The sequence below is a fragment of the Wasmannia auropunctata genome, unplaced genomic scaffold, assembly GCF_000956235.1.
Source record: "Wasmannia auropunctata unplaced genomic scaffold, wasmannia.A_1.0 LD335986.1, whole genome shotgun sequence".
Lineage (NCBI taxonomy): Eukaryota > Metazoa > Arthropoda > Insecta > Hymenoptera > Formicidae > Wasmannia > Wasmannia auropunctata.
In genome coordinates, this window is record NW_012026904.1 from 1,078,673 (window position 1) to 1,103,097 (window position 24,425).

Sequence of the window (24,425 nt, forward strand, 5' to 3'; positions counted from 1 at the left end):
CCAGTCTGCTGAATCGTATCCACGTCCTCAAGTCAAGTGTCTTACCCGACACCTTGTCGAACTTAGAGCCCGCGGAAAAATCGGAGAACAAAGTCGTGATTCAGCCTTTCCGTGCAAGCGTAGCAAGAAGAATTATTTGTAACGCACCTATAAAAATTAGATAAGTCTTTCTTTGGTATGTAAATAAATATAAACGCACAGTATTTATTTCATAAAAATCTTGCTTAATGAATATGTTCTAATTAATTACATTTAATTAAATTATTTTAATGTACCTATAAGCAATTTTCTTTCTTTTTTTCACACGTAGAAACTATTACGAAAATATTTTATACTATTATTAAAGTATCAAGTTTTTCAGAAAATTTATTGCATAAGTCTATATACTTACTACATAAGATTAGAGATTTTTAAAGGTAATTTATAATCATATTTGCGATTCGCTGATGGATATTGATTTGGTGAAAATAAAAAAAAAACATTGGTATATTAGTGATTTCGCTTCTGAGTATTTCGATTCTAAAAGGTTCGAACCGGAAGTCTGAAGAGGTTTTTTTCGATGCCTTATCCACGATAATAACTTCTTATGATGAATATAGGGATGACCGACCGGTTGGCCATCTCCTTCGGTCAAAAGTTCTTCGTCGACAGACGAGGGTTGCGGAGAGAGAGAGGGATAAAGGGGGGCCCGGAGGGGCTTCTCGTGAGGACTGAGTACACAGTAGCAGACTTCTCATATAATGCGATATAATCACCTGGCATGACTACACACTATCTGATCCACATGCACACGAGAGAGCCCTGTGCGCGCGCGCGTGAGCGCGCACGTGCATGTGAGCAGAAATCACTGGTAGAGCCCACATTTGAATCCCAGGTGATCATTACTCACTGCTCCTGATATTACTTCAATTCAATCAGTGTCTCGCCGGCGCGATGGCTACCACAGGCAGGCGCGCTTACACACGCGGCGCGCCGATATTTATATTCAAACGTATCGTAAGCGCGCACACCTACGATCACCTACGCGCGCGGTATATTACACGCGTGTATAAGCGCGAATGATGAATAGATTCGACCGTCGGTCGGAATGCGGTTCTGCGCATTCGACGATTATTGGTCGATTTTTCCGTGCCCGGCGCGGCACGAAGCCGGGGTCCCCGCGGTCGTTGCCAGCGATTCGGCGATCCGCGAAGGATTCGATTTCACCGTGATGAAATGCCGCGGTATTTGCGTACGATCAGTCGGCGGCTACGCCACTTTACGGCGCCTTCTCCGTTCGTTTTCCCGAAGATGCGTAAGCGCCGTGACGGCTAAGTGCCACAGCGAGACGGTGGATAGCTGCAGCGGCCGCGCGAATCCCGCAGGCATCGCCAAGGACGGCGGATTCCCCATGCGCGGCCGCTTCTACCTCGCCGTAAGAGAAGATGAGAAAGAAAAGGAGAAGTAGGCGGAGTGCGCAGCGTACGTGGGTATCCGAGTTGAAGGGACTATCGTAGTAGATAATTCAGCGCGTATCTCGGTAGCCGTTTGCGTCCCTGCGGCGGCACGTTGCGTCGGCTATCACAAAGACAAACCTCTGATGCGGTATACCGGAGCGTTCCGCATCGCACACAATCATCCCACATGCCGTGTAGGAACGTGCAAGACAACTACTGCGCGAGTTACTGGGAGGGAAAGAGAGAAAGACAACCGAGTGGTGTAGAATGACAAGAAAGAATAAGTGGGAGAAAGGACGCAACAGGGGAGGTAGAAAAGATGAGCGAGAAATAGAGAGAGAGAGAGAGAGAGAGGGACACAGAGAGAGACAGAGAGAGGAGATGAGCAAAGTCGAACAACAAGAGTCGAGATTGCTGACGGCTCGCGAGAGGTTGGCGCCATCGCGTGATTACCAATTTGGAATTACCCACTCGCTACGCCGAGGGATGATGCGAAGGAGGAGGACGGATTATCGAGGAAAGGACGCGATCTCGTCCTGGACTTCATATCCCCCGTCCGCTTGCTTTCATGGCGAAACGAAGTGCATTATTACAGCTATTAACGTACGGTGATCCATCAAATGAGAACTTGCGATTGTTCTAACCGGCAGCAAATTCCATTCGCAAGACCTAATCTTGAAAAATCTGATTTAAACTAACTTCAAACTCGTAGGATTCCAGCTGAGCTTAAGCCCGTTATAAAGTGGCCAGCCGCCAGCCTGATTATCGCGACGGACGATTCGCGGAGTTTTCTCCGCGCAGTGAGCATGGATAAAATCGATAGATATCTGAAGAAGGAAGCCTCGGCAACCGGGAGATGGTGAAGGTGAAATAGAGTCCACGGATTACGAGGTCACGAGAGATCCTTCCGCGTGCATCCGCGGTAAGTCGCCGTCTCGCGATGCTGCAACTGCCTGGATTCGCGTCCCAGACATATTGCACCGTGCTCCTGGGCAACGTTAATCGATGTTCCCACTGTCAGTGACGAATGGGCGTAATCGGTAGAACCGAAACGGACCGTGTGAATTCCCCGTCGAGCACAAAACCGACCTACCGCCCCGTCCCACTCCCGTTATCTCCGTCGTGCAACCCCTTTTACCTCTTTGTCTCGCGTCTCGGTCCGTCACGTAAGGACAGAAAGCAATCATACTTACGAACCACAACGATCGATCAATTAGATGTACTTGGAATAATTAAATGTGCATTCGCTTCATATGCGTTCAAGAAGTATTTGTTAAATTTTGCGATGCGGGCGACAAATGTTTCTTTTTTTTTCATTTAACAGAAAGAATAAAATTATTAAGCGCTTTGTTCATTGACGTCATTGCATTCGGTGTCTTCAGATATCTGAGATGTTTTATCCACCGCGACCGGACAACAATAAATTCTGCGGTAAGGACTACGGCTAGCGTATTATAAGCGGTCAAATAATCAAAATTACAAGGTTTGCCTGATGATGTTCTCTCTCAGACATCACCAGAAATAATCTCGACTCCGCTCGCGGCGATGCTGATTTTTATTCGTTGTGATTGGTAAAGTAAACACGCTGAAAATTCGCTTGGACAAGTTCTTCTACGATTCGTTCTCAATCCTGAGATTATTTTATGCGCCGCGGCAAAACATTGTGGCAAGATTGCACCTGGCGTTGATACATATATTTAGGAAAATAGAATATAAATTCAGCAATTTTTAATATTTACCAATCAAAGTTTAAAATTTTCAAATGGCAATTATCTTTTAATCATTTTATGATTTTAGCTTTTTGAATACTTAAATTGCTATTTTCGTTTAAATCATTTTCTACAATATGCGTTCATTGTGTGTGAAAATCCGCGTGGGGTAAATTGAATCGCTACATTCGCTGAATAAAATGTCAGACATAACGAGTGCAAATGAGATTCGATAGCAGGCACAATTTTAAACCGTCCTATATATATTCTCCCTTAATAATCTCTTCAAGATCGACCAGACAAATTATCGAGATATATACAATGGTGTGCGCCTGAAGCTGCGTGGGTAGAGAAATCAAGTTATTATGTCGCTTCGGGATCTTCGGTACGCGATCCGTGTCTTCGTTGCTGCTCTCTTTCTACTTCTGCTTCAATTTTTTTCTCCTCTTCGAATCGAGCACGAAGCGAACGACAACGGCAGATTGTTCCTGTCATTCCGACTAGGCGACAGTTCCCGGCGATCATCCGGGATACCGTGAATGGGCGATGCAATTTCCCCAGACGTCTTCCGAGGCTATACCACCGGAAAAACTCCGTGAAATCTCCGAGCAACGCGCGCTCGACTTGGCGGATAATTGAATTTTAATTTTGTGATTCCTGTCGCCGGTGTAGACCGACATCAATCCTCGCGATATCGAATCTCGGTTATGTTCGTCATAGCATTTTAACATCTGACCTTATATGTCATATTTTATAAGATTAAAGGCACTCCGCTCTCGAATCGTTGATTGCGTTAATATTTCTTTACGCAACCATATATTTTATAAGTATAACATTTATTGCAAGCAATAAATTTTATTACTTTGATTTCAAAGGTATTAAACAAGCTATAATGACTGTTTTCCGTTAGAGTTAACTTAGTGGTTGCTGGTGATCGTTGTGTTTGCATTTCGTTACGTTTAATCGCGCCCAGGGAAAAAAAACGAGAGGAGAACAATGCGAATTATGATATTTGTTCGCCGCTCGGAGAAGTCCCTGGGGGTGAGCAGCTTCTGGGAACGGGTTCGACCTTGAATTTATCTGCGCAAATCTGTATAGCGGAATGAATAATTATTGAATGCGTGTAACATAAATATGATACGTTACACGGGAACTGGTTATGTACGAAAAAGCTGGTACTGGTTTAAGGTGCATTCACATTGAACGTATGATTTCTTTTTAAATTTCTACAAATGAGTGTTTTACTATGATTATATATCGCATTATAGTTTTTAAATTTCATTACAATGCTTATAATTCAATAAAGATAAAAATATGTAATTTGTATCATATATTTTTATCTGTATAAGATGTACTTTTCAATTCATTAACTCCGTTAATAAACTTCTTAACTACGCTAATACATTTGTAGATTTATTTATTCGATAGAGATACATTATACTTTTGCTTGCATCGTTTGTACGCGCAGAAAAAAGAAAAGAATTTAAGAAGACGCGCTTCTTCACGCGCGCGCGTATACATTGCGTCGAAAATATTTATAGTCGCGAACGGAGGAAAGTCGTGGAGGGTGGATGCGCGGTAGGCAAGGGGGTGGACGACGAAGTTCGGCGGTTCGTATATCGGAGGTTCGTGGATTTTAATCAACCGCCGATCTGACGGTGGGTTCCGACGGAATTAGCCTTAGCCGTGGCTGAGATGGTGCCGAGGCGCCACGGGGGTTCGACACGTACAACAACCGTCCGTGAGACGCGCGGGGTGCGCGCGTATACACAGCCGCGCGAGAGGTGTAGGTTTCTACCTGGCTCGGCAGCAACTCCCTACAATTCCCCTCTTCCCCTCTTGCCACCCCCTCCGGCGCGCTTCAGCTCCCTTTCGAATTCGCCGATTTTATGGGCCACCTTCGACGTTTAATGAAGGAACTTTACGAGGCGGGATTTTGTTTTAAAGAGTGTAGCGAGGCCTCGTCGATAATTTTCGCATAACGACGAGGCACCATCGTTTCCCATCTTGGGGCGCACAAGGGAATTTCCAGATAGGATACTTGTCGCGATCATTTTTGGTTGCGTCAAGCTAATAAAAGCCGCAGAAACGACACTGTAACGCGAGTTGGCTGTTTAAGCATCAGGAAGAATTCTTAAGCATAAAAACAAAAAATTGAGGGGCAACATAATGGATCAATTGACAAGAGAAAATTGATATCTAGATGAATAATTGCGTTTTTATGTTACAACTAAAGAAAACTCAAAGAGAAAAGTTTTGATCAATCACAAAGAGACTTAAATAAGGAACGTAAACAGATGGAACACTCTAAAACGTTTGATCTATCTAAAATAGGCGATTTTATTAGCAGTATTCCATCCGTTCCATTACCTTCGTTCAATCACTAATTACCTTGATTCTACGAGATCGAGGCTTTTCCGGAGTTTACCGCGTAATAGCCTTTCTATTAATAATTCCATGGCGATTTAATTAAAATCCAATTAATCAGCCGTGGGGGCGGCCGCCTTCGGTCTGCCGCCGTTCGCCACCCCCGTGAAACGTAAGTTGCGAAATGAAATTTTAATCTGTTCCGTATTAGTTATGGATTTATGTTTGTTACGACGTGTTTGTTATTCAGCCGTTCTCGTCGAATACGCGCGGATACCTGAGACCGCCTCTACCGTCGGGGAGGCAGGGAGGCGGACGAGGAAGAGGAGCGCGCGAAGGATCCGGAGATAAAGAAGAGGGAAAGAGAGGGGACGAGAGACGCCGGGATACATCCCACCCGCTGACGCCACCCGTAGTATCGAGCGGACAAACAAATTGTCTTGTTTTAAAGGCAACGAGAACAAAACGAGCGCGTGGAGGAGCCTGCTCGCTTACCCGGCACGGTTGCCGGCTTCACCGTCGCGTCCATGGTGGCTCCGCTGATATTTAATACACAATTCTTTACTGCATATTCATCGTATTGGCGCGGAAACCACGGGGGCGCGGCAAGTCGTGTTCTCTGGGTAGGGTAGACTTACACGGTGTCCGCGGCCGTAAATATATCCCCGCATCGATATTTTAACGCCGAAGCGCGACCGGCGGAATGAAAGAAAAAAAAAAAAAGAAAACGATCGACGGAGGTCAGGCAAACGCTCGGGTCTCCTGCGCAAGCATTAGGTGAATGTTTATCCTTGAACGGTGCCCCCCTCGCGATCGATATTATCGTGCCTCTTTGCAATAAGGACGTTACAATCAATGATATGAAACGTAAAACGTGGAAAAGTGCATATTCGGAATATAAGTTCAGAGAACGTTCGATAACTTATTCTGAGATTTTGTGAAAACGTATTTTGATGTGATATAACGAAAACAAGAGTACCGTAGGATAGAGTAAAATGTAAATAAGAATAACTTACAATCAGCGTCACCATGAACACAAAATTATAATATCGTTTAACACGAAGAAAAATAACACGTCAGCCACTCTCCGCCTTCAATATTTTTCGAAAATCTTATTGGTCTCGTCGTAACCTGCTCAATGATTCCAAAAACTTTACTTATAAATTCCCGTAAAGTCGTTTATCACGGACGGGCGAACTCGAAGCGGGAATGGCTTCTATTTAGCAGCTGTCCATAGGTAAGTGCCCCCTTAACAATGCGCACGATAACGGTAGACGAAGCCGACCACCTTCCCCTCATCCCTTACGAATCACGATGTTCGGTTGGGTGGAGGTGTTCCGGCGGTGGTGATAACACGGCTCGATCCATCACTGCCTGGAACGGTGGTCGAAGGTGGTCGGTGGGGTTAGTCGAAGAGAGGTAGTCGAAGGGTGGTTTAAGGCGGTTTAAGGCGGACGAATGTATAACGCGTGCGTGAGACTGGACGCAAGCGTCTGCTCAGGTTGCCCCCCTTAGGGTGTATAGGTCACCATACAGGATGTCTGTAAATTGCCATACAAACCCCGCAGCAGTGATATCTCATGTGGGGAAAAGGCAAGACAATCTTTTTTCCTAGCAGAATTTTGATCGCATAATAATTCTTCCGTGGTTTTTTAATTATACGTATCTGTAATTAAACAATAATGTAAAATCGATCTTAAATTAAGCAAAGAGAATAATTTGTTATTGCTATTTATATATATGTTTAAAACTTATAGTTCGCTAAACTCCTAATAAGTTCCTTTCTGACATAAGAAATGGATGTGAAATTTGTGCAGCAATTTAGTAACACCCTGTAGAGTACAGATGTGTGTACGCTATGGAAGTAACGAGCACTAATATTGTATAAGTAACGCAGTGAGATATATCGCAGTAATCGATATCTCGAGTATGACCTCGACCCGAAGTCAAAAACCGATTTAGCATTTGATAATCTTTATGGCGCAATATACGAGGTATTCTTGAGATCAAGTGCAATCGCTTCTACAAATCGGAAAGATAGAAATAAAAACATGTCATTTTTGTGTAACGTGAAAATCATTAGATTGTAAATGTAGGTGTTACATTTTACTATAAAATACGAGTTTTTACTATCAGCACTTTAATTATTATATACATTACTGTCCACACATAACAAACAAAAATATATGTTTTCTATATGTGTGTGTGCATATACACATGCGTATCTGCATTTAAAAATGAAGTAGATTTAGAGCACGACGATTAATTCACATCTACGATTTTCACGCCGGATACCTCATGGGGTGCGCATAATCAGGGTGACTAAGAAAAACCGGCCGAGTGCCGGACGTGTATCTCGACAAGGCTTTTTAACGCCGTGCAGGCGAAACGGCATGCAAACCAGACCATTCCTATTCGCGAAATTATTTTTTATGAGCGCGTGATTCGTCAGGCAGGGAGAGAGAAAAGCGTCGCACCGCGCCGATCTTCCGCGATCGCGCGACACCTCGATCACGCGTTATCGTATACGTGACAGTACGTGCACGACAAATCCGTGCAATAACCTCGCGCCTCGGTGTCGTGTAAAATGTGCAAATGTAGGCAACCGACACGAATCGGTACGCAAACCGGTTGAGTTACAGCCATCGCCGGTTATAAAGTACGAGGAGCGACGTTGCGACGTGGGGTTAAAGTCGAGTAGCGACAGTCGCCGGTGAGCAAGAGGTGGAAAGGGGAGGGGGAGGGAGGGGGAGTGCAAAGGATACTGAGGGGATGGCTACTGCAGGGAAGAGGGGCAAACCCTTCGTGGTAATATCTCCGAGCCACGCAACTTTTAATATCGAAGGGTGTTTTCTCACCTTCAGCATAACATTAGGCGCGGCGGGTTTTAAATTTAAAGGTCACGGGTTTCGAAGCCCACCTAGAGCCGATATGCTAATGGTGTCATATACAGCTGCGCGTAACCGGGCTGATAACTCAGGCTGCGGGTCGTGGGATGCCTTCAGCCTCCCGACACTGCTGTACGTGAATTTAAATTAACGACCGTCGACTTCGCGGAGCGGGATAAATTGGCAACTAGATAAATATATATTTCCGAATTAAAGCGCGACTTGTTTCACAATTACCTAGGCGTGTCTTACACGTTACATTTGTTGCAGCATGCGTCAAATTAATGTAATAAAAATCCAAGAGGAAATCAGGTTGTGCGTTGTTGTTGTAATAATTTCAGTCGCAAATATGCAAGTTAATTTAACATTATCAAAAAAATACATAGGTATAGACGTCACTTTCAAATCAATTTTACACAATAAGACACAAATCTTATCTCAAAATCATCATTAAAACATGCAGCATCGACAGCGATTTATTGTAAATACCAACAAAAAAATAAATCATCGAATAAATGTAACATAAAAAAATTGAGGCTCGTAAATGGCTATTCGATACAATTATGGGTTAGTTCAGGTAGACGACGTTAACGTTCGGTCTCGCAATTAAGAACAGCGCACGAGTCCGCGCGATAAGGGTGCACGCGGGGGCGGCGCGATGACCTATAAGAAAAATCGACATTCCCGATGAAGTGGTGGTGCTACCAGCCGACTTTCCCCTCCGTTTCCCAGCCGCTCTCTCCTTCCAGTCTTCGCGACTGTTTCTCGTCCCGCCGTCGCATGCGCCGCGCAGCTAATCTCAAATAAAGTTTATGCACTGCAACCGTATACGCCGCGACATCTACGCCTATTAATAGCGACGGCTATGAGTGTACGTCGCGGATCGGCTGTACAAACAAACGGACTGGTAACCCCGACCCCGTATGTTAGTCTTGCAGAAGTACGTGAAAATAAACCAGACACTCCAGTCGTAACGCGATTTGGATTGTCTATTAACGTCCGACGGGAAACGTGTAATTCGTCGCCGAGTGTTTTCGAAGTAACTCGAGCGAGCCACGAGGAAAAGTGATTATGGTAAAGGCGCGGTGAACAGATCACTTTGCAGAGAACGGTAATAATCATGAGTTGACATATTTGTCGAAATTTAATGAATATGTAGAAGAGAAATTGCAGTGTACTCGATAATTTAAAGGATAAAAATTAATTTCAGAAACAAAAAAATATAGCAAAAATTTCTTTGGATAGAGTTTTGCAATCTCTGAACTGATTAAAAACTTACTTAAGTATAATAGCATCTAAGCATGATAAAAATTTAATAAACATTGCATCCACGTTTTCACATAATTTAAAAATCTTGCATACAAAATGCTTTGGAAGAAATATCGCAAATCTTGGCTATTTATATAAAAACATTATCATTTGTCGATTCGCAGACAATCTTTATCGCACACGTAGCGTCTTTCCGATGCGTCAAATAAAAAAAAAAAGTTATACCCGACAGTAGAACGCCGCCCTATACTATCGCTAAATTTGTCACCACGCACGCGTGAATCCTTTCAAGCCAGCTTATAGCGTCCAACGATTGATTTACATGGAGTGACTGCGCGAATTTATGGTGCTTATTTGTATGCAGGAGGCGATAATTAAAAATCTGATGCTCGGGTCAAGGCCCCCGGGGGTACGGCGGTGGAGAAAAAAAAATGCATAAAGAAGAAAAGATCGAAGGAGAGAGAAGGGTAAAAACAAAAAGGAAAGGCGCACCGATGAGGAGGGGGGAACAAGTCCTGGGCCAATTAGGCGCGATCGAAGGGCACCGGTAATTACGAACCCCCCGTTGACTGCGTATATACGCCGATGGGATATTCGTTTCCGCGTGCCACTTTAAATCAGATATCGCACGGATAATGACATCCCGTGTGTGTGTATGCCCGGGGAATCTTTGTACGTTCCTCGTTGTGAAGGAGAAACGAATGGGATAAGACAACGGCAACCGTGATTGAAATCGCGATATTTATTAATTAGCACGAGGAGAGCCTCGGTAGCCGCAACAGGAATATTTCGAACACCGACACACAGCGAATAAGTCTTTCAAGGGCATTAAATAACAATTCAGAATTCAGGGACGTCACAGTTTCCTCGTGAATGCAAATCTACACGTTTCAGAGACAGTGTTCAACGGGGTGACATTTCGATGTTATACATTTATTATTTCGGCAGAAATATTAAATACGAATGTAGTTATCGTGCACGCACGTGTAAAAAAAAAGTGAATTAATTTGATATGCATGCGCATAGATTCAGGAACAGGCGAGCGTATTTCCCGCGAAAAACGCTTTTCACTGAGATGACTATACATGCGTGTCAATTAGTTAAAGGTACGTACATGTGTACCGCCGTGGAGTCTGCCACTCCTAAAATTCATCAACTATTTAATTCTAATTTCCTTCCCTCTGGGAACTTACGTTTTCCTCTTCTCCTTCCGCCTCGTTCTGGCTGCCGGGGAAGGAGAGGTGTGGGTGAATCATAAGGGTAGTGCCCTACCGCTATTCCTCCGTGTTACTCTCTATTCAAGATAGAATACAGGATACGCATTCTCCTCTCGTCAATCTTTGACTCTGAGATACGTCGACTGAGAAACACACTCGACGGTATCTCACTCGTGCTCAAAATTTCGCGACGTACGTCTGTGATACATGATTTATCTCTCTCGCATATAATAACAATCGGATGTCTTTTTGCCGTCGTCGTATCTGTGTGTCGTATTTAATCGTGAAATATCTGTAATTCCTATATGTCCACTCGCGCCAAGAAAATTACACGTTAAATATATTTTTTTTTCATCCAGCCAAAGTAAAATTCGATTTATCAAATCCTCGCACGCATTGGGCACACACATACACGCGCGCACGCGCACACTCCCACAGCCGTTCCCCGATACACATAACTCTTGGACCCACCGCTGCACTTTAGGTACATGCACAAGACTATGCGCCCCGTCTATAATAAAGTAGCGGTGTGCTTCGTGATACACCGTATATATGTATAACGTCGGGCAATCCGTCGTGGCACGGAAACCGGGCTGTAAGTAATTAGGAGCCGGGTGTGGATTGAGCTAAGGCAAATATCACGGACCCGCTCGCGTATTCGCGAATATACATGCACGAATGCGTTTCGGCGGCGCACGCGGACGCGGTATGGACCCTGAGCTCAGGCTGCATATTTACATGTGTACACATAAGTAGGTACACGTGTACGCGTATAAGTGCCCGGGAAACGCATAATTGCATACATATATTCGGCTTGACTTAATCGTCGACCGGAGCATTATACAACTAATTCCGTCCGTGTGTCGCGCTATAGAGATTTCGTTGACAAATACGCGCAACTCTTTCGGCCTCGTGTACCGCATTTTGTGCGCATTAAAATTAATCCGTAGATTTATAAAAGAAGAATTTTGTACATACCAAAATATTCTTATAGTCATCGCGATACAGCATATTTCTTACTCTTCGCGGGTCAAAATCAGCCGGGCACGTCACGCAAATATCCGCGCGCGACTAAGAGTATTTCGCATACGTGTATCTCTCTGTGTATGTATTAAATATTAGCCTATCCCAGTTTCCTTTTTCTCCTCTCCCATTCAACTTCGCCTACAGTCGACGGCCGTGCTCGCATTATCGATATTAAAGGAAGATACTCGTCTAGAGCGTACCTGACTGTGTCGCGTCGAGAGGATTAATTAACTCGAGCGCACGACATCGGGAGTGGAAACGTGGCTTTTGTTCCCTCTCTCCGTCCATTCCGATGGTTATTCGCCGGCTTCCGTTCTCGGTGGCGGTATAGCGGCAGCGGCGGCGGGTAGCGGCGTGTGTCTCGTGAAATTCCGTCGCGATTTTCAGAATGGCGAACGCACCGCGCCGGTTCGATATTCAGGGGCCAGCCCGTCCGCGCGAGGACTGCTCGCGTGAAAGAGGTCGGCGAATAAACCAGAGAAGATAGAGGCAGATTTATTGTTCCCCGGGACAAAGTCTCTTAAGAGCATCCTAAAATATTGCGATACTCGTTTCCTGCGAATAGTCCGAGAGCCGAAATACCCATAAGGGATATCGTTTTACGGTGCCGCGTACGTTTCTACATTTTCCTGATAAGGTCGCTGCGCCGGATGAGCCTGGCGAGCGTCTCTCTCTCTCTCTCTCTTTCTCTCTCTCTCTCTCTCTATCTGTTTCGGCTCGAAAATACTGACATGAGATCAACTATACATATTTCATTTTATTTTGTAAACATAAAAGATGATTTTTTTAAGGTGCGTGATATTAATAATATTAATTTATTTATTGCCTAATCCGTTATATTTGTTATATTTGAAAAAATTTCAATTGACAACTCTACATATATTCAAATGTAAAATTAGCATTCATTCGATAAATGATAGATACTCACATGTCTATAGGAATATTTAATTATCTTGAGTACCTGCCGGTATGTCGCCGCGCTGACAGATAAAAATAATGAAAGAGGACAAATTGAAACGTCGCGGGAAAGAAAATTAGATGGGGACCGGACCGAGATTCGTGCGCAAACCGCGTTGTTTTCAGGAGAACGGAAGATGGACCAATCGAGATAATGAGATAGCGATGTGCTGCCGATTCTCCAAGGGGTTTGGGGTGTGACTAGTTCCCCGTGCGGAGCGAAGATAAAGAGTGGAGCGGATAGAGGGAAACAGCGGATGGGAAAGAGAGGATACCGTCGAGCGGTGGAAACCGGCGGAGAGAACGCGGCGGGCAAAGGCAGAAGGGCGACTCAAAGAGGACTCTGGGCGGGAGGATGCGGGAGGGAGAAAATACCAGAGGCATTATCCTTTAATCAAATACATTACACAGAATTTATCGCGGCCCGTGAATTAATTAAATGCCGAAGAATAAATTCTCGCCGCTCTAAAGCTGAGTGCCTACATGAAATTTAACATTCAATAAAATAAATCGCGCCCGTCCTCCTCCCGCCCGCCCTCACAAATCGTCCGCCCGCCCGCTTCTCGTCCTCCCTGGGCTGAAACCTCAGCCACCCTTCCGCGCCGTGCCTCGCGTACGTCTTTCTCGGCATCCCCTGGTTATTATATCTCTCGGTAAATCACTATATCGGCGAGAAACATGGAAATTCATCAGGGTATACGGCCGTCAATTATAAAACGCGTCTCCACATATATTCGGTTATATAGCCTTTTTTGCCGGGCTTTTCTCGCATTTGGAAACGAGATCAACGAAAATTGATAATGTTTTGCATTATCACGTCCACAATACTTCCTTTTATTCAAACGACTTTTTAAATTCATATGATAATGCAAGATGCATAGAATATAAAATATAGAAAATAGTTTGGTTTGACTCATTGCGCGGTATCACGAGGGATATAAAAGTATCGCGTATATCATGCAGTCGTGCCATAAAAGGTGTTAAATCCGCTGAGTTATATAGGAACAGTAAGATATTTAAATCAACATGAAAAAAGGAAATATAGCGCGGGACAAGTGCAGTCTTATGGCGCGCGTACACGTAGCGTTGCAGTATCTTTGCGGAAGCGCTTACTACGACACGTAGACTTGCATTGTCAGTTGAACGACTTTTGCGTGTGACCGGCCAGTTCCGCCGGTCAAGTTTACAATTGCACGACAGAGAAAAAAAACGAGGAGGTTGTAGCTAGTTAAGCAGAGAATACGGCGGCACGAACAGGGTCTGCGATCAACGCCTACGCTGTTTTTCCTGGCTTCTTTAAAAACATAACTAGTTCGTGACTTCCTATATATACGTATATACGTACATACGTCGATATCCTGTCAACTTCCTATATATTCGTATATCCTATCAAGGAATGCGGAGATATAATATATTTAATCTTATCGCCTGTTTTCTGCCAATTCATCTTAACAGTTGCCGATGCGAGAATAAACGTCAAAATTTATGTGAATATATAGAAAATAAGGATTAAGAGATTAAATATTATCTTTCAGTTCTTATGTTCTTTGCCTACTTAATTATTGTAATTTCCATTATTTAATTGTTTTAATAATTATAGGTACAATGTGTATTTAATCTTCCAATAACTCGGATTATAATAATAATTATTATTATAATAATTATAGTAATAGGTATCTTTCGTGATAATAATAAATCGTTTCTATTGTTATCTAAATCCTGTTATGAATAACTGTACTTATACGATTAAAAAAAAGAAAACTAGTACATACGATATCCTATCGACTTCGATATGTGTACTCACTCAATTTTACGAGCATCCGGGGTTCTAAGGTCAAATTATCAGCATGGCTCGCGTGCTACGCGGGTCGACAAAACAATCAGCTTCGTGTAGCACTACGCGAAAGGTGGAATAGAGGGTGGCCCCGACGTAGCGGCGGTTGGCTGCTGGCAGGGGGGTAAAGGAGGGTGCGGAAGGCGGAAAGAGAACGCCGGTGGGCGACGTTACTTGTCGGGGGTTGCCACTGCGAGGGCATGAAAACACCGGCTCCTACATCCATCATTGTTCCTCGGCTGAAGACTGATAGGGCGCCATTATCTTCGAACTCATTACGATCCCCTATTGATAAAGGTACGATTACGCCGCGGGGTTAATCCGGGCTGGCCCCGACCTCCAATTCGGAAATTGGAATTTCTGGCTCTGCCAGGAGGACGTCAGGCCGCTTGAGATATCCTCGTGCCGAGCTTCGAAGCAGTCGGGTTATATCGACTACCTTTGCCTTCGCGCGATTTCGATCTTTTCTTTAGATACTGCCCCTTTTTTATGTTCCTCTGTAAATCACGGCTCGGAACGCGATGCATACCGTAATTACGTGGTTGCCGATTAGAAAATGCAGATTGGAGAAATGCGAGTTGCTTAAAATAGTTCTTTAAATAACTGACCACTGCCTACTATGATTTCAGATCCCGTACGCGATTTTAGCGAGCTATTTGTGAGCTCTGTTTTCCAAAGCTTCCATTTAAAAGTCAAATCTTTCGGTTAAAAAGGCAAAGGAAAATATTAGTACGTAATAACATGGTCTTCTTGCGTCACTTGTGTTTTATGCAAGGTTTTTTTTTTAAAGACCTACATTTTTGTTTTCATAAATCTATACTAACGAGATGTTTTTTGGAAAGAAATCTATATAAAAATCCCACTTAATTACTAAAAAAAAATTTAATTAAAAATTATGCTGTCGGACAGTTAATTGAGAATTAAAACTGCTAGTTTAAATTTGTTATAATAATAATTTCCTTTATATACAACTTCACTTCAAATGCAAGTAAACGATGTGCAAGAATTTCTTTGTCTTCGGATTAATTTCGCGATCGGATCTTGGTTACTTTCGTGACGACTTTCGATTTCTTCCACGGTATGTTCTTTTTCTTTTCTTTATTTCGTAGCTTGCCCTTTCGTTCGCTCGTTCGCTTCTTCTTTTCGGTTGGAATCGAGTTTCGCCCCGCGATGCGCATTTGGCGGTGCCTCTATTAAGTTTATGACACGACTTCGAGTAGGTTCCGATGTTTGAGAGATAACAACCGCGGGCTTTACGACGTCGTCGCTGGGTGAAGGAATAACGGGCGATGTGAATAAAAATTAACGATAATCTCTCCAGCATTCTTTTAATTTTATGCCCACTTTTCTACGAATAAAGACGGTTCCGGCTTATGCTCTCTTAATTTATATTATAGTTTCGATACTTTTGGTGACAAAGTTTCATTGGTCGTACAATGAATGTTTCTTGCACATTTATAGCTTAATTTAATTTAAGACGTTTATATTTTTTTCTGAGAAGCGTGATTCTTCCCAGAAAATGAGAATCATTTAATAATCATTAAATTATAAATTGTTAGAATATTTGAAATAGTCGTTAAAGAGAAAGAGAGAGAGAGAGAGAGAGAGAGAGAGAGAGAGAGAGAGAGAATGTCTTTCATCCATATTTTAATTAATATTGATATTTACTGTAATATATTCTATTTCATCTGTTTTGTTAGCAACAAATATCTTAATCTTTATAATAAAATTTAAAAAATTTGTAATTTTCTATCAAAACTTGACAAATGAATGCTAACGTGTCATCACAGCGATTATCTGAAATATCGTCTACGTTTCGTTTTCGTGCGTTTGCATCAAGGCTATAAGCTCTATTATGCAACAATTTCCGCTTGGTGGGCCGACAGTCAAACCACTGTTTTTTTGTTTACTTCCGAAGTGTAGTCAGTTCCTTTGAAACGCAAAAAGTTTCTGCTCTCGTTCAACTGCAATCGCAAGGTGTCCACGTGCAACGAATTGAAGATTCGAGGTGAACGATTCCACGACAGGAAATTACGGCGCCCCGATCGGACGCCTAAACGCACGCAACCCTTCGAGGATTTAAGGGGCGATCCTTGCGGAGTGTGGTCTCGACAGTTTCGGACGCGAGTCGATTAGATTTCCCTCTTCTTTGCGGTTTGTCTGCATCTGCGACTCACGAATGTCACTCGCGTGGACTGTCACAGCCTATTGATGGACATCAGTTCGATTAGAGCGTAAAAGAATCTCAAAATAATTATGTAACTCTTACATCTTTTATAATAAAATGCTGATCCTAAAACTTAACTTTAGCGACTCTAACTAATTAAGCAATTACATAATAAGTACATAAATCGTATTGTATATATGTAACTTATATTTTTTCCACATACACTTAAAAATATTTGCACATAATATTCAGCTTGCATTATAACTATTAAGAATATCGTATAATATTATCAGAAATGTATTTACGCAAAATCAATAATCTCGATACAGTCCCTTCACGACCGTTTTTCTTTCAAACGGGCAGCAATGCGATCGAATTCGGCAGCAGAAACCATTTGTCAAAATGATTTCCTGACGCTCGGCCTTCCTAATGAAACGCGCGGTGAAGCAGGTGGCGTCTGCACATTGCACCTTTGCAAAAACTCGGAAAAGGATCCGTGAAATACATACGTATACAACACGGGCCTACACGCTCGTGGGCGCACATAATGTCCCCGTAGCGTCGGTTCGTTCGTAATCCCCGACTTAGGCCGCGATAAAATCTCAATTTATAAGTGTCCCATGGCCGCAATATCGAAGACCGAAGGCCAGATAGGCCATTCTTACCGGGGGTATACGGTATCAGGGACGCTGGTATTACTCGCGAGCACGCGACTACTTAGCATGCAAATGCATGAAAGCAATAAACTACTCAATACACTGCGGGGAAATTTACCACGATCGATTTAGCAGGCTCCTAAGCTCCCGTCGTCCTGCGGCCTGTGTTGCGTATGTATATTCCCAATTTAAACGTATGCGCGTGTGCAGCCACGTTATTCCACGCGATAGCGTAAATCGTCGTTCTTAGCGGCGCGTTCGCCGTTGCAACTAACGTCGAGTTCGTAACGTTCGAACTCGGGCGGCCGTCATGCACGACGGACGCTTTGATCGAGGCGATGCCCTTCGATTTTCGAGAACGGGGGGAGAATTATGTACCGTTGTATATCTTATGCGACGATCGACACGAAATTATAATAAACTTAAAACAGATGCGTAGATATGCAAAAGTCGATAAGTTCAACAGTAATGAGCGAAGAATAAATTCTTAGAAGTAATATAAATTCGTAAGGGGCAAAATCTTTTCCAAAGAATGATCTCTTATTTCTAAATAAAATTATATTAGATCATGCTGCATATAATTTCATACATATATATCCCATGCATTCGATATCAATTAGCGTGAATATCCTATTCCGACAATCAAATCTTCGATATAGTTCTTTATATATGGACGTTACGAGGCGAGGCCCTATAATGCACAGGTAGCAGAGCACCGTGTCAGGGAATTTTTTCGTCGGCTCCGGGCTGTTATTAATTGGAAATACATTAAAGGTAACGATCGATGAATAGATTGTGATCTGACCACTGTTAATGTACGTCTAACAATTTAATGAGAGGCGCCCGCCCGCCGACCAATTATTTGACGAGTCACTGCCGAGAAACATGACTAGCGCTTTTCGTAAAACCATCGAACCTGTCCTAGAATTCCGTCCTACTACTCAAACGAATGTAAATTGAGCTATTATGATATATAGACAGTGGTAGCCATCAGAAAATAATCTTGAACATATAATATAATGTTTCTTTCCAAATTTTTCGGAATAAATTTGATATAATTATTGAAAAAATATTTAAAAAATTTTAATTTTACGTTTTTAAAAGTATTAATTATATAACATTAATTATATTAATGATAGGTATTAAATAGAAATGTGGTTAGTATGAGAATAACTAGAGCTCCATTAAATTAATAATATTTTCTACAAGGTTCATTAAAAATGGTTAAACTGTTCACCAACATAATAAGCAATTATATCGCAAACGTATTAATAAATACATATTAATATGTATTTCGATTAATTTTGATCTCTTTATCACTCAATCGTGCTAGAACTTCATTCAGACACCATATTTCGCACGTAATACATTATTATCGTTTCAAACTTCTTTAAAATTTATATCCTAATTATGTCTAACATCGGCGCGAAATTGCAGATAATTGCGGGCTGTCTTCATTGTAACGCGCAACGTAATTTCTCATTGAATTGCAAAGACATTTCGAAGGGTGCGCGAGGATCTTTTACGTACTGCATTAAAGTGAGACGCCTAAGCGAAATAGGAAAATTTACACTATTTTTCGAAGGCATTTCTCATGCGCTAGTCGTAATTCATTGCCGCAGATACGAATGACGTTGCGATTTATTTCACACGATACCGTCCGCGTAATTATCGCGCTTCTCCGGGCTAAACCGCATTTTAATTGGCGGTCGGAAACCGAAGGCTCTCATTCACGAAGGATTCGCTCGAACAACAGGCCACAAGTCCTCCCACAGTCATGTCCCGAGATTATTGCGAAATTTCAATTTGCGCACCGAGGGCCGCGCTTTCCGTGGGCGTCGCGATAGTTCAAGGTGCGAGAACATTTTTTTTCCTGTAACCTTGAGCGTTCATTAAAAACCCTCGCGATATTTCTAGCATTATGTGAACAATTAATGCAAAAGACCCTCTCTGATGGAATCAACGGCATTAATCAAAGTCAAAGGAGCCGAGTAACATATACCCTCGCCCCGATAACGTATAACAAATCTGCAATCTCAAGTGACATTTAAGAAATAAAAACGTACAAGAAAAGCCGATTACACTTAACTTACTAATTGCTCTATATCATGAGGCGTAAATACGAATGTTATACTTTTGCAACACTGTGCGCCCTGTGCAATTGTAGAAGAGCGTTCGAGAAAAAGAAAACAAATACTATAATGCCAGCTATTTATGCAATTCTCGAAATAATTGTAAACTCAAAGAAATGATTTGCCTAGCTCCATTATGAGGCAAGGTAATTACGGTAAGGCTTGCGCTGTGATGTCAGAATTAATAAGTGTAATCGAGATCCAGCCACAAATCCATTTCTTATTATTCCACGAGCAGCATGGTGCTTCGAGCCACCCACAGTGGATCGATCGATCAAAGGCAAATCGATTCTCTATCTTACAATGCGTCCGCTCATTTTCCGTAGCGTTCACGCGGCGATAAAGACACAGTGGCTCTTACACACGTAAGATATGTAATTCCTGCAGTCCCGTCTGTCGGACATTCACACTAAAAGAACATACATACAGGGTGTCTCGCTATAACGAAAGAATTGAGGTTTTATTATCTATTCATAAGTATGAAGAAAAAAATAAATTAATAGATATTAGTTTCTCTAAAAATTCTTTTCGAGGTATATTAAAGGATATTATGGACGTGTCGAAAAGAATGGCTTCTCTGGCGTAAGCGTTGCAAATCCGTATGCGTTACGTGAAACACCCCGTATGCACGGTGATCGGACCTCCCGCTTGCTATCATCAATGATTCAGACTCAGGGCCGACAATGCCAAGAATTTCCTCGTTTCCTGACTTCGTTCTCCTTTTTCTGCGCGGTTCGGCGCGGCGCTGCGCTCCAAAATTACGCCGACAAAAAACCTCCGTTCGTTTCGATTCGATCGAGGGTAGCGCGCCCCGCTTTTTTTTTCCCCCCCGTACCTTTTGGCGCGCTACCGAGTTATAATGACTGCATTATGACGATTGCGGTGTCAATCTTCATTTGCGGCAGCGCGAAGCCGAGCCGCTCGCGCCGCCGCGCCGCCTCGCCCGCAGCGTGCACGTGCTAGTTTATTAATTAGCTGTCTTCCGATTTTTCTTCTTTTTATCTTTGCCCGTTCATCGACCACGCCGGTGCAGAATCTCACGCATCGTTGGCTGATGCACGCTCGCTACATTTTTCTGCGCGCCGCGCTTATTATCGATCTCATTGTGTAAGCCTTATGAATTTATGATCGCGCACCTAATTGGGAGAGTTGACAGCGTCTCTTCGAGTCTCTTTCCATAATCCGCAAATTATTACGCAGATTAGGAACACGTCGTTTCTTATTAATATTCATCCGGTTTCGTTGCCGATCAACGATCGTATATCACAATCGTAAGGTTCGAGGAGGGGGGCGAGGTAGCCTGAAATCTTTATATCGCGCCATCGTCCTATAATTGGAGAAGCGTGCATTATAGAGTTACCCGGGCGGCTAATTAATGATGTTAAATTATAACGAATCGAAGACGACATTTGTCGCTCGCGCGTTATTCGTTCCGATTCTCGGGCGCCGTACAGATTATTAGTTTTAAAGCCGTCCCCATTAATACCCACAATGTTCCACCGGGTCTAGTTAGTAACTCGTTATTCCGAACACGTGTCGGCTGTAAACTGTAAAGACAACAATCATTATTATTATCCGCATTATTACCGGGCATGTTTTTGTTATCACCGCGCCCGACCATACGTCGTATGACGAACATTTTTATCGTCGCGATCTTCGTCTCCACCAAGAGGGGGCGAGAGTTCGGTCCGGCGCGGCGCTTCACCAGCGGTGCGCATAGGTATTATATCGCGGCGCGCTACGCTATTTTTCACCTCTTTGAAAATTCCAGAGAGGAATTATATAATGGATTTTCGCGACTGTGCGTGAAAAATAAACGAAACGTCAAACTTCCGCTTGCTTTATTTTATCACGCGGCCACAATATTTTAGTCTTATAAATCAGTTCCGTAAAACTAAATAATATAAATATGCGCGAACATTAGAGTAGTAGCAATCGAAACAAATTCCCCTTCTTAAATATTCGCAAATGCGGCGCTTAATAAAGGTATTTAGCAAAAGAGAATCTGTAACACTGCTTTTATATTACCACACAATGTCTGTATAAGAAAAGAAATTACTGAAGGAAATGCATTTACGTATAAATGAAATATACGAATGGCATATGTAAAGTTATCAATTTAACGGGGACATATAATTGTTTAAAAAAGATGTCGCACTTGTTTCACGTTCACGGAGAAAGTTCGATCGTAACACGTTTTCGATCGGATAAATCAGAACTTAAATCTCTCGCTATTAGCCGAGTGAATCAGTTAGTTTGAAACTGTGCGCAGGACGATAAATTTAATGCCTACGGCCGTGTTCACGCGTAACACTGTAGATACAAGGTACGGCGGCGATGGTAAGTAAGTGCGGCGTATATACGAGGCAGGCGGTACGCAAACGAACGACATTAAATAGAATTGCGCCGGCGTATAAACAATCGGATCAATAATTTAAGATGGTTATCAAAGCCCTTCTATTAGTGCCAGCCTCGCGACCGTTAATTCGTCCGCGACGCAGCGGTTCTCATCTTAAAGCCGCTTGTTCGAAGCAGCTTAGAGCGTGACTTTTGAGATATCGACACGAGAAGCAGGAATGGACATCCGTTTTTGGATCGCGTTTTATCTCACGTCGATTTATGTCCTGCGACAAGCAACATTATTAACAAACGCGTTGCTTTGCTTGTAAAAAAAAAAGATAATAATGTACGTATATGCTTGTATAATTGAACGTTTAGCGTGTATAAAAATGCGAACGTATTTTGATCAATCATGATAACCATTACCCTACTGTCCTCAACTCATAATTTAGCACTTTAACGTTACCCGTGTGCCGAAAGAACTCGTAGTTCGTATGGCATTTCCTAATTGAACGCCGTGTTCCCGGAAGTCGAAGATTATTCCGTTGTAGTAATATCAGCTACGTGTGTATACAAATACGTTAGCCAAACTAGAAGTTGCGGAACTTGTAGTATGTAAATCCATCTTCCTGTACGTAATTGAAAAACTGACGGCAGTATGCCATCACTCTCAAAACCAGGCATGGGGTCGATACATTTAAATACTTATTTAAATCGCACTTGAATATGACCTTTTAATTCGAGGATAAAAGATAAAAATATTTTTTATCTTTTAAAAGTACACCCCGTACTATATCATTTTTAAATGTATTAAATGTATTTAAAATGATCTGCTAATTTTTCAATGTATAAAGAGCATCAAATAGTAACGAAAATTTATTATAAAATAATTTTATGGAGTAAATCTCTCTGTGATAGATAATATCATTTAATTCAGGTCTAAATTTACTCGTAAAACACACACACACACACACACTCCCTCTCGCTCTTCTTCTTTTTTGTTGCTTAACAGAAAGAAACGGAACAATAGATATTAAAACTTAAAAAAATAGACATTAAGATACTTGAACAGGTGTAATCTAATCAGATCAATTTTTTTATGGCAATTACTATACAATATTATAGTTATTAATTTTTTAATATATAATTATTAAATAAATCAATTAGTAATTGATGTATTTCAGAGAATCAAAATTATTCGTTTAGAAATTTTTGGTAGAAGAAAGTCAAAGTTCCGAATTTATCAAGAATCTGTCACAAAAATAGATCCGGGGCACCCTACGAACGCCCACCATCGGTCTCGACGAAAATCACGCTGGCTATTTGGTTTAAAGCACGAGCTTCCGCGCTGTATTTGCGTTGAACCAGGAATAGTCGGGCATGCCGCGTGTTTTTACCCGGCGAGAACGATCCTATAATGGGGTAGTACGCGTCGTGGATTGCAGGGTATTGAAGGTAAGGCGTATATCGTAAATGTTAAATGCAGAAGTGAACTGCGCGCGGCAACCGCGCGACCTTCTCGAATTCAAGCTTCGATCGATCTTCCGCGATGCGGAACGGGACGGTGGACTTATCGACCGTCACCAGCCAGCCGAACCCTGTCTCAACCCTTCGACGAGTGCGTGCACGCGATCCTTGGGACATGAGTGACGTCATAATGCCGCGGAAGTACGGTCCGCGTATGTAAATCAAAGGTAACCGCACGCATAACGTGGCCGCTTTTAAAATTGCTTTGTTTGATCGCTCGCTATCCATTAAGGCTGATTTGTTGCGAAATTCTTGAAGAAAACGACTGTGCAAACAGATTATTTATCGTTAAATTTCGCTCGTTAAATTTCTGCCTAATATGTCAGGTTTTAAATTAAAAATTGCGAACATAGAAATAAAAATTTACATTATCAATCGCCTTTGTTTTTCTCATTATCTATATACATTGGAAAATGAGAACAAGCTTATAATCTCTTTTGTTACCTAAGTTACGAATTGAATGCACTTGAGCAAAAATTATTACCTATTTATGATATTTACTTTTAAAGTTAATCGATAAGAAAAAGAGAGAAAGAAAGATTAAAGCCAATCTCCTTAATTATCAGTAATTATAATACTGTAGTTAAGTATCTCTTCAAATTACCGCTATGAAAATTAACTTACAATTTCCAGTCAGGGAACTTGTAACTAGAAGAAAAGAAAATGTTGAACTTTAAACGCTATGTAGGTATAACAAATGGTCTTTAAGCTCGCAATATTATTTCTCGCGCGAACGGTAAGAGCTTAACTCGATAGAGTTGAAGTGGCGGTTGCTGCGACAACAGACGGCAAGCGCTCCTTCGTATCGTTTCATATCCCACGCCCGGTTCGTTTTTCCCCCCGTTTTCCTTGATTTTCGATCACGCATGAGTGATCGCGTAAAAATTAGAAAGGCATCCG